Consider the following 11,117-nt stretch of genomic DNA (forward strand, 5'->3'; position numbering starts at 1 on the left):
GTCTGCCATTGTACCAGTACCATGCTGTCTTTACCACTATGGCAGTGTAGTAGGATTTGAAATCAGGGAGTGAGATACCTCCTACCGTTCTTCTAAGTTTTGGGTTTTTCCTTTTTTTTGTTTTTTGTTGGGGTTTTTTTGGCCAGCAAAAGACTTTTAACTTGCCACCTCATTGTTAAAAGATTTCGCACATTCCCTTGCTGGCAATTATCACATGGAAGTCTTGAAGCACAGGTGGGAAGCAGAAATGTGGTACTGGACGTTTCTTCTTGGCTTAGTGACTTGAGCCTCCACAGATTACCAGGCCTGTTCTCAACATGGTTCCAGGAGCAATTCTTTCCTCTCACCCAGTTTGTATCTTCTCTCCAAGAATTGTTTTTACTAAACTCATTGTCTTGTGGTAAGAAACTGCCCTGCAATCCCAAAGGCACATGGTTTGAATCTACCAGCTGCACCTTGGGAGATGGGTGGGCAATCTCCCGATTAACTGCCTCTTACAACTTGCTGGAGGGTCATCTACGGGTCAAACAAACAACAGCAATGACAACAACAAACTCATTGTCTTAGTCACTTTGTGCTGTTGTAATAAAAAGTCATAATAAAAGGTGAGTAGCTTTAAAAGATAGGCTTTTCTTATCTGTTAGGGACCTCTCCAAAGTACTAAAGAGCAATGGCATCTCTCTGGAGACTAAGGTGCGTCTGATACAGGCTATGGTTTTCGCAATCACTTGTTATGCATCAGAGAGTTGGACAATGGCCAAGGAGGATAGAAGGAGAATTGATGCCTTTGAGCTGTGGTGCTGGAGAAGAGTATTGAGAATACCATGGACTGCTAGGAAAACAAACAGATTTGCCCTGGAAAGGGTTAAACCGGGTGGCTCCTTGGAGGCAAGGATTCTGAGGCTTCGTCTAACATACTTTGGACATGTTGTGAGGAGAGACCTGTCCTTGGAGAGGGACATCATGCTTGGGAGGGTTGAGGGACAGCGCAGGAGGGGAAGGCCCTCTATGAGGTGGATTGATTCAGTGACTGGGATAATTGGGATGGGAGTGTCAGAGATGGTGCGATTGGCACAGGACAGAGCGGAGTTTAGGGCTGCTGTACATAGGGTCGCTATGAGTCGCAAGCGACTCGATGGCACATAACAACAACAACAACAGCTTTAAAAATCACAAATTTATTTTGAGGCTAGAAGTCATTTAGGGTATCTATTGTAAGTGAAGGTCCCTTCTTCTTGATATTACAAAATTCCTTGGTAGCTGTTTCCCCATCATGCCTGCATCCGGTCTGCTCTTTTTGAATCCAGAAGTAATTACGTTTAGGAAATGGCATAACTAGGGACTCAGGTCTTTCATATGAAGGCTTAGGCCAAAAGTCAGTTTGGTGATGTCTTGTTCTTCACAATGTTGCTGATTTCTCATGCTGATTTCTATCTCATGTTTAGAAGAAATTAAGTCCAAATCCCATGTATCAGTTTCAGGGAGGGCTTTTTGTCTCAGGCACCACTGGGGAAAGGTTCTTGCCCCTGAGCTCCTACTTCAGGTCTGTTGTTTTGTGGCAAGTGTCTCTGCTCTTCCTTTTTCACCATATCGCTGTCAGAATACAATAATTTCCAATGTGGAGACTATGGCTCCTTTAAAGCTGGCATGCTAGTATCATTTATTAGGCTCAAGGACCTGTGGCCTCAGGTCCAATACAGATCTGGGCCTGAATGTCCCGTCTGGCCTAGGCTGGCTGGCTGTTAACAAAACTGATAGGATCCTGGGAGAATGGGGTACCTGAAAGGGAGGCAAGGTGGCTGTCTCACCTTACTGCTGTGTGTGATGTTCCCAATATGAATTAACAAAGATGGGCAAAGATTCTTACCACAATTGAGAGCACTATGATGGATGGAGAAGAGATTGAGGTTGTTAACAGTTGCAGCTTGCTCAGCTCCACAATCAACACTTTTGGCACCAGCAGTTATGAAATCAAAAGACGAATTGCATTAGGTAAATCTGCTGTCAGGGATCTTTCCAGAGTACTGGGAAGCAATGATGTCAGTCTAGAGACTAAGGTGCAACTGATCCAGTCCACGGCCTTTGTAATTGCTTGCTATGCATCAGAAAGCTGGATAATGATTAAGGATGACAGAAGAAGAATCAATGTCTTCAAATTGTGGTGCTAGAGAAAAGTGTTAAACATACCTTGGACCACCAAGAGAATAAATAGGTCTGTCTTGGAGAGGTTAACACCAAGTTTCTCTTTGGCAGCTAGGATTTTGAAGCTCTATCTCACATACTTTGGGCAAGTGGCACGGAGGATCCTGTCCTTGGAGAAGAAGATCATGCTCAAAAGGGTAGAGGGACAGTACAGGAGAGGAAGACCTTGGATGAGATGGATTGACACAGTAACTGGGGCAATGGAGGTAGGTGTGTAGGAGTCAGTGAGACTGGTTTAGGAAAGGGCAGGCTTCAGAGCTGTTATACATAGAATTACTGTGGGTCCCAGGTGACTCAACAGCACATAACAAAACAACAACATTGCAGTTGAGTTTCTGAGAATTTAAAATGCATGGGAGAGACCACCTGTTTAGGTGGATTCAAATTGGCAGAGAGTCAACCCAAGATGATTGTTGCTGTATACCTTCAAGTTGGAAGCAACCCATTCTGATGCTCCAGCAGGTTTTCAGGGGCAGTTAATTGCATTGGAGAAGATTGGCAGAGTAATTGATAGATTTGACTTCATTTCTTTGGATTAACAGTTACGTTCGTTACCACAAAGCCCTCAGAGCTTCTGGCTTTTAAATTTTTATCATTAGGTGCCTTCAAGTTGAATACAACTCACAGTGACCCTACAAACAACAGATCTGAACTTTGTCCTATCCTGTGCCATCCTCATAATCTCTGACATTCTCAAGCCTATTGCTGTAGTCACTCCAACTAGTTGAGAGTCTTCCTCTCTTTTGATAACCCTCCCTCCATCTTTCTAAGCATGATGTCACTCTCCAAGGAAGAGCAACTTCTAACAAAATGCTCAAAGTATGTGACATCAAGCTTTATCACTTTTGCCTCCAAGGAGCACTTTAGCTGCACCTTCTTCAAGATATAGCTGTTTGTCCTTGGCAATTATGTTAGTAATACATTATAAATGGTGGTATTTCCTATCTTACTCCTTGCCCACTGCCAGGGCAGTCTATTAGCAACAATATTTTAAGAGTAAAGCAGAGTTCCCTATCCCAGTAACACCAAAGCAATTCAATGGACTGATGTGCTAAATTAGGAAGTTGATACTTGTTACCATTAAACAAGTCTCGAACCCAGGAATCAGCTGCCAAGAGTCTTCCAAAGGGCAGCAGGAACTCTTAGTTATCAATCATGACTATGGTGTATGCCTGCATGTTTCAAAAGTTGTAAAATGGACACACATCCCTTGAACATTTCAAAACTTTGTCTTGGCTACTCCATGAAATACCACTTAAGCTCAAGGAGAAGGGACCAGGACAGCTCAAGTGAGGTGGAGATGCCAGTTCTGGAAGGGAAAACAGGCTTCCTGGTTTCCCATTCAGGTACTTTGAGGGAAACACTGCAGGCCTTGGGCTAAGAAAGGAACACAAATATACAGGACCTTCACAATCTAGGTCACTAAATAGTTACAAAAGTCTAAATCTACTAAGAAAAGACTCACATAATGTCAAGAAAGCAGCAGTCTCCCTCTACCATTATGAAAAACAAAATGCCCTTCTCCTAAAAAGCTGTTGTTGTTGTTTGGTGCCATCAAGTGATCCTATGAACAAAAGATCTGAATCCAGATCTGTCCTGCGCCATCCTCACACTTCCTGACACACAAACCCATTGCAGCAGTCACCATGTCAGTCCACCTAGTTGAGGATCTTCTTCTCCTTCACTGACCCTCCACCCTTCCCAACATCATGTCCCCTTCCAATGAATAGTACCTTCTAGCAACATGTCCGAAGTATGTGAGGCAAAGCCTCATCATTCTTGCCTCCAGAGAGTACTCTGGCTACACCATATCCAAGACATATCTGTTTGTTCTCTTGGCTATCCATGGGATGTTCAGTGCTGTTCTTTAATACCACAGCTCAAACATGTCAATTCTTTTTCCGTTATCCTTATTCACTGTCCAGGTCTCAGTTGCATAGCTAGTAATTGGAAAGACTATGGACAGAATCAGACACACCTTAGTCCTCAAACTGACATCACTACTCCTCAATAATTCTTAAGGTCCCTAAACTGTTTGGGTGTTTCTAATTGTGTTAGCAATCAAGTGTTAGCTGATCAACTGCATCTGATCTTGTCTGCAATCAGCGTGGGTGGGAAGCCTCTTGTGTAGGTAAACAGAAAAAGGGCAGGCCTTTGTATTTAAAAATTGGTCTGGTCCTAAAAAAAATAGGCTCAATGAATACCCCAGATAGAGGGAATCAGAAAAAATATTTTGATGTGAAGTTATTTGAACAGCTACAGGAGAAGATGCAAATGATAGAAGAAACAATTAAGAGAGCAAATACTCCAGAGACAACAACCCAAAGAAATATAGTAATTAGGAGCAATTTGAACAGCTATGGAAGAAAATATAAATGATGAAAGAAAGAATTGATAGTATAGATAAAAATGTACAAGAACGTAAAAAATCATCACAAGACAGAGAGGATACAGCCAACGCAGTACTGGAATAAACAGAAATAAAGGAAAATGCAATCCAGAATTCAAAATAGAAATACCAGAAGTTTCCAAGATGCTGGAGAGACAAAAAAAGCAGAACAGAAGAGATGGAACAGAGAGTCAGTGAGCTGAAGACAAGAACTTCAATGGGCACATTCCAGAAGAGAAAATAGGAGAAGGAAGGAAAATAAAGAAAACATAAGAATCTTGTGCCATGACATCAAAATGAATAACATACACATGAATGGAATTCCAGAACATGAGAGAGATGAGGGAGACAGGGAAAGTACTGAGGAACTTGTGAAAAAGATGCTAGAAGAAAACTTTCCAGGCATTATGAAGAATAAGGAACTGCACATTCATGAAGTTCAGTGAACCGCAAACATACTAGACCCCAAAAGAAAAACATCAAGACACATCATAGCCAAATTCTCCAAAATAAAAGATAAGGATAGAATACTAAAAGCAGCATAAGAAAATCAATGAGTCACCAACATTGGAGAACCAACTAGATTTAGTTCTGATTTTTCAGCAGAAATCAGGCAAGCAAGGATACAATGGGATGGCACACACAGCGAGTTGAAAGAAAATGATCGCTAGTCAATGATTCTGTACCCAGTAAAGCTGTCAATCATATATGAAGGAGAAATTAAGTAATTTGCAAAACCCAGAAACTAACAGAATTTGTGAAAACAAGACGCAAATTACAAGAAGTTTGAAGGGATGTCCTCCACACAAAAACATCAAATAAAGTAAATGAGTCGTAGGAACCAGAAACAACAGAAAAGTAAATACAGCAAAATGGCAGCAATAAAAACTGACATGTCAGTAATGACACTTAATGTGAATGAACTAAATGTACCAATTAAGAGAAAAAGAGTACAAGAATGGTTAAAAAAAAAGCTCATCAATATGCGGCCTATAAGAGACACATCTAAGAAATAAAGGAAAAGATAAGACTAAAACCAAAGGCTGGAAAAAAATATACCAAGCAAAAGACATCCACCCAGAATCATGAGTGGTAATACTAATTTCTGATAAAATAGACTTTAGGATGAAAACCACCATAAATGATAAGGAAGGGCACTATATACTGAGTAAAAGCATAATAGACCAAGAAGATACAACCTTGGTCAACATCGACACACCAAATGATAAACCTGCAAAATACCTAAAACAATGATTAACAGATTTGAAAAAAGAAATAGCACCACAAAGGTAGTAGGAGATTTTAACACATCACTCTCATCGAAGGGATAGGTCATGTCAAAAGAAACAAAGATGAGAAGATCTAAACTCTACAATCATCCCACTTGACCTTGTGGATGTATTCAATGTACTGTACTCAACCAAAACCCGATTTACTTTCTTCTCAAGTGCACATGATATATTCTCCTGAATTGATCATATATTAGAACACCAAGCAAGCCTCAATAAATTAAAAAAAAAAAAAAACCAAACCACTGAAGTAATACAAAGTATCTTCTCAGACCACAGTGCAATAAAACTAAAAATGAAAGCTAAATAATACTCTCCTCTTGAGGCCTACTGGCAAGAAGCTGTGACACAATCCTGAAGCCATGTGGTTTGTGGCCACCAGGTGCTCTGTGCTAGAAGGATGTTCAATCTACTGCCTCTGAAAACCTGCCAGAAGGTCAGCTATGGGTTGGTTGTGACTCAGCGATACACAACAACTGGTAAAATAACAAAGTTTCTCAAAACAAATTATAATAAAAATACAACATGCTAAAAACCTCTTGGGTATGGCTAAGGCAGTTCATAGCAATAATCAAACAATAAAAAAGGAAGAAACAAGGAAAACTAATGGAACATCTAATCTCTCATGAATATAGATGGAAAAATCCTTAATACAATCCTAGCTAATAGAATCCAACAACACATTAAAAAAAAAAAAACCAAACCATCACGAGCAAGTGGGATTCATAACAGGTACACAAGAATGGTTCAACGTAAAAAAACCCAATCAACATAATTCATCACATTAACAATGGAAAGAATAAGACCCACATGATCCTGATAATTGACACAGAATCCTTCAGCAAAATCCAACACCCCTTCCTAATGAAATTACTCCACAAACTGGAAAGGACACCACCAAAATAGAAGACTATGTAGGCCAATATAGCTTATGAACATAAATGCAAAATTCCTGAATAAAATACTGGCCAACAGAATCCAGTGATACATCAAAGAAATAATCCACCATGACCAAGTAGGATTCATAACAGGTATGCAAGGATGGCTCAACATAAGAAAAACAACTAATGTAATTCATCACATTAACAAAACAAAGAACAAGAATCACATGATCCTATCAACTGATACAGAAAAGGCCTTTGACAAAATCCAACACCCTTTCCTGATTAAAACACTCAACAAAATACGATTATAGGGGAATTTCTTCAACATAGTAAAAAGTATTTATGAAAACTCGAGAGCCAATGTTCTCAATGGAGAGAGGGAAAAGGCATTCTCTTTAAAAACAGGAACTAGGCAAGGATGCCCACTATCACCTCTCCTATTCAATATTGCATTGGAAGTCTTAGCGATAGCAATAAGACAAGAGAAGGAAATAAGAGGTATTCAAATTGGCAAAGAGGAAGTAAAATTATCTCTCTATGCAGATGATGTGATAGTATACCTAGGGCACCCTAAAGACTCAGCAAGAAAACTATTGGACATAGTTGACCAATTCAGGAAAGTAGCAGAATACAAGATCAACATAAATTAGGTTGTTTTTAAAACTGTTATTTGAGTAGAGGTTATGAAAAAAAAAATGTGACTTTTCATTATTTATTTATAAAGAGTTAACAAAAAAAAAAAAAGGTTAACAAAATATTTTCTTTGCTGTCATGACTGAGATGGAGCCGTTCTTGGAATCGCGGTCTGGGACACTGAACCAGGTTTCTGGCTCTAGGACAGTTTTACTGCATCCCATCTACTCCAAAGTTACTCATGGATCTGGTGTCTTCGCCTGACCAGGGTCCAATTACGCAGACCCATAACCCCCTGGTGACGAGGATCAAGGTCCTGATCTTAAGTTTGAAGGGGATTGATTATTGCAGCAGACATGCTGGGCTCCTAAGGCTTTTAGCTCATTTGTGTGAGTTAACAACAACAGCATTATGCTGAATACCTCTGGAGACTACTATGCTGACTTTTTTATTTGAAGCACGTTCTCAGCCAGATGGTGATTGATGAGTTGTTGGGAGATGGACACAGCGATAGTCCTAGAGCTGTTCATTCATGGCTGGCCAGAGTACTGTGCAGCTGCCGCTCAGAGATGAACCCTTTGGTACACCATGGTCTTTGGAGGCCATGCTGATGGAGAGAGCTTCCTTGGTTATGTGGCTTGCTGTGGCCTATGAAGCTCCTTTGCCATGTGGTGGTTATGGTGCATTCTTGGCTCAGCCTCTGTTGAGAGATGTTCTGGAGAAGCAGCCGGTGCTGAGTCAGACAGAGGCTCAAAAGTTACTGGAAGAAGTCCAAGCTGCACTGAGGGCAGTGGCAAAAATAGAGCCCCAGGAATTGATGTAATACTAATGGAGGGATTTCAGGAAACATGCAATCCTGGACATAGCAACCCCTTGAGATTAAGTAGAAGTGTCCCATAAGATTTCCAAGTCTGTAATTCAATTTTAGGACTTCACTTTTCATGGGAGCAGCCTGCCACATCTTTCTCCATTGACATGGCTTGTGAATTCTAACCACTGACCTTGAGCACTTAACCACTATGCCATCATTCAATATACATAAAAATCCATAAAGTCCAGAGTCACAGTTAAATATGTGTAAGTAATGGCATCTTCAGTCTGTAAGACAATAATAATATAATCTATATTTCTAGACTCAATAAATATTTTTTATTGGTTCTCCTATATGTATGTGGGGGGCTCTGGTGACTAAGTGGTAAAGAATCATGCTGCCAACCCAAAGGTGTATGGTTCGAATCTACCAGCTGTCCCAGGGAGAAAGATAGGCAATTTCCTTCTGTGCATTTTACTGTCTGTGAAAACCCACTGGAGTTTTCAGAGCTATGGCTCGGTTCTGATGATACACAATAGCAAAATATGCAATGTCCCTTGTTCTTGCTACTGGACCCCTTCCAATCTGTGGAGATGTCCTTTGGAGTCTCCTCTTTTTCTTACTCAAGCTTTCACATTCCACACTGCCTTACTAGTGTTGTGCCATCAAGTTGATGCTGACTCATAGAGACTGTATAGGACAAAGTATAGCTCAGAGTCCCTAAGATTTCCAAGTTTGTCATCTTTACGGGAGCAGATTGCCAGGCTTTTCTCCCATAGTCACTTACCTTGTATGACTGAAGTTGTGTTCAGTCAAGAGTAACACCTTGCTGGAGTCTGTTTGATTCATTGAGCTATAAGAATGCCTAAGGGGAACGAACTGGGGTGGAGGGCGGGTAGAGAAAAAAGTGGAACAATGGAAATCTAAAATCTCTGTAAATATTCATTAAAATTAATAAAATAAAATTTTTAAAAAAGAATGGCTGAGCACTCCTCTAAGGGGAATTTCATTATAAAATGACCTTGCTGTTATGCACACCAATGTTTATTGCAGCTTTGTTCACAATAGCGAAGAGTTGGAAACAACCTAAGTGCCCATCAATAAACGAATGGATAGAGAAGCTGTGGTATATTCACGCAATGGAATACTATGCTGCATTGAAAAACAAGAAACTCATGAAACATTATGCAAAATGGGTGGCCCTGGATGACATTATGCTGAGTGAAATATCCCAGTCACAAAAGGACAAATACTGTAAGGTGCTAGTGTTGTAGAATGGGACTGACATCAGGGTTTGGGTGAGACTGAGAAAAATTGGATAAATTATGTATACTGCATTGAAACAGATGATGGAGAGAACAGTTTAAAAGCGATATATGATAGGGTACTACGGTTATGACAAGAGTCTAGAATGAAGGTTGCATAGTGGAGTGTCCTCGGGGCGGGAGAGGAGGATTGTATACCAATGAAGGAATTTTTCTTTTACTTTTCAAAGAGAGGAGCAAACTGAGGGAGAGGGGTGGGCAGGGAGAAAAGTGCAACAATGAATGAGTGGAAATCCAAAATCTCTGTAAATGTTCATTAAATAAAACAAAAATTAAAAAGAAAAATGACCCTGCCGTTGCCACAACCTTGATAACCTTGGTAATCAAGAAAGTAGGGGGAGAAAAGGCGTATCTTGCCACCCCCCGCACCACACCCTTAATCCCTTTTCCCTGGTGGTTTGGCTGCTGAGCTTCCCATCTGCTCATCCTTGTTCCCGTTACCCCTCTACCTCCTCACCCTTTCAGTGCAGCAAAGCCACATCTTTCCCACAGAAGCTTGCTCTTCAGTGCTTTAGAGAGGTCCCTAACAGCAAACTTCCCCATTGCAATATGTCTTTTAATTTCCTGGCTGCTGGTGGGTGGCAAGAATGTTGACTGTGGAGCCAAGGAAACTAAAGCTGTTAACAATTTCAATCTCTTCACCATCCATCCTGATACTGCCAATTGGCCCAGTGGTGAGAATCTTTGCCTTCTTGACATTGAGCCTCAATCCATACTGAAGGCTACAGTCCTTGACCTTCTGCAGCAAATGCTTCAGGTCCTCCTCAGTTTCAGCAAGCAGGGTTGTATCATCTGCATAACACAGATTGTTGATGAATCTTCCTCTAATTCTGATGCCACGCTTCTCCTCATACAGCCCACCCTCCTGGATAATCTGTTCTGCATATAAGTTGAAAAGGTATGGAGATAGGACACATCCCTGACATACACCTAGGATAGAGAAAAAAACCGAAATGAGACAGAAGCATCTTATACCAGCAGAAGCAAAGAGTCATTGTGGTTGTTAAGTACTGTTGAGTTGAGTATGACCCATAGCGAGCCTATGAACAACAAATCTGAGCCCTGTCCTGTCCTGTGCCATCCTCACACCTCCTGACACACTGGAGCCAATTGAGACAGTCACTGAGTCAGTTTACCTGGTAGAGGGTCTTCCTCTCCTTCGCTGACCGTCTGCCTTTCTGAGCATCATGTCCCTCTCCAAGGAATAGCCTCCTTCAACAATATGCCCAAATAATGTGAGACAAAGTTTCAACATCTTTGTCTCCAAGGGGCATTCTGGCCGCACTTTCTTTAAGACATACCTGTTTGTTCATTTGGCAGTCCATGGGATATTCTCCAACATCACAGCTAAAAGGCATCAAATTTTCTTCCATCATCTTTATTCATTGTCCAGCTCTCAGATGCATTGTAAGTGAATGAAAAGACATGGCCTGAATCAGATGAACCTTAGTCCTCAAACTGACATCATGGCTCCTCAATCATTTGGAGAGGACCCTGACTGCAGACTTTCCTAGTACAATACGTCTCCTGATTTCCTGACTGCTGGTACCAAGCTATAGAAGCATGTTAATAGAACACAGAAAC

The 11,117-nt window shown here is 40.9% G+C and overlaps 1 pseudogene; it reads left to right on the forward strand.

Annotated features, from left to right (window-relative positions):
* Positions 1-7,544: 7,544 nt before the first annotated feature.
* On the forward strand, positions 7,545-8,220 carry LOC102852208 (annotated as a pseudogene).
* The last annotated feature ends 2,897 nt before the right edge of the window (positions 8,221-11,117 follow it).

The sequence above is a fragment of the Elephantulus edwardii genome, unplaced genomic scaffold, assembly GCF_000299155.1.
Source record: "Elephantulus edwardii isolate Elephantulus edwardi_28Jun2011 unplaced genomic scaffold, EleEdw1.0 scaffold00051, whole genome shotgun sequence".
NCBI lineage: Eukaryota > Metazoa > Chordata > Mammalia > Macroscelidea > Macroscelididae > Elephantulus > Elephantulus edwardii.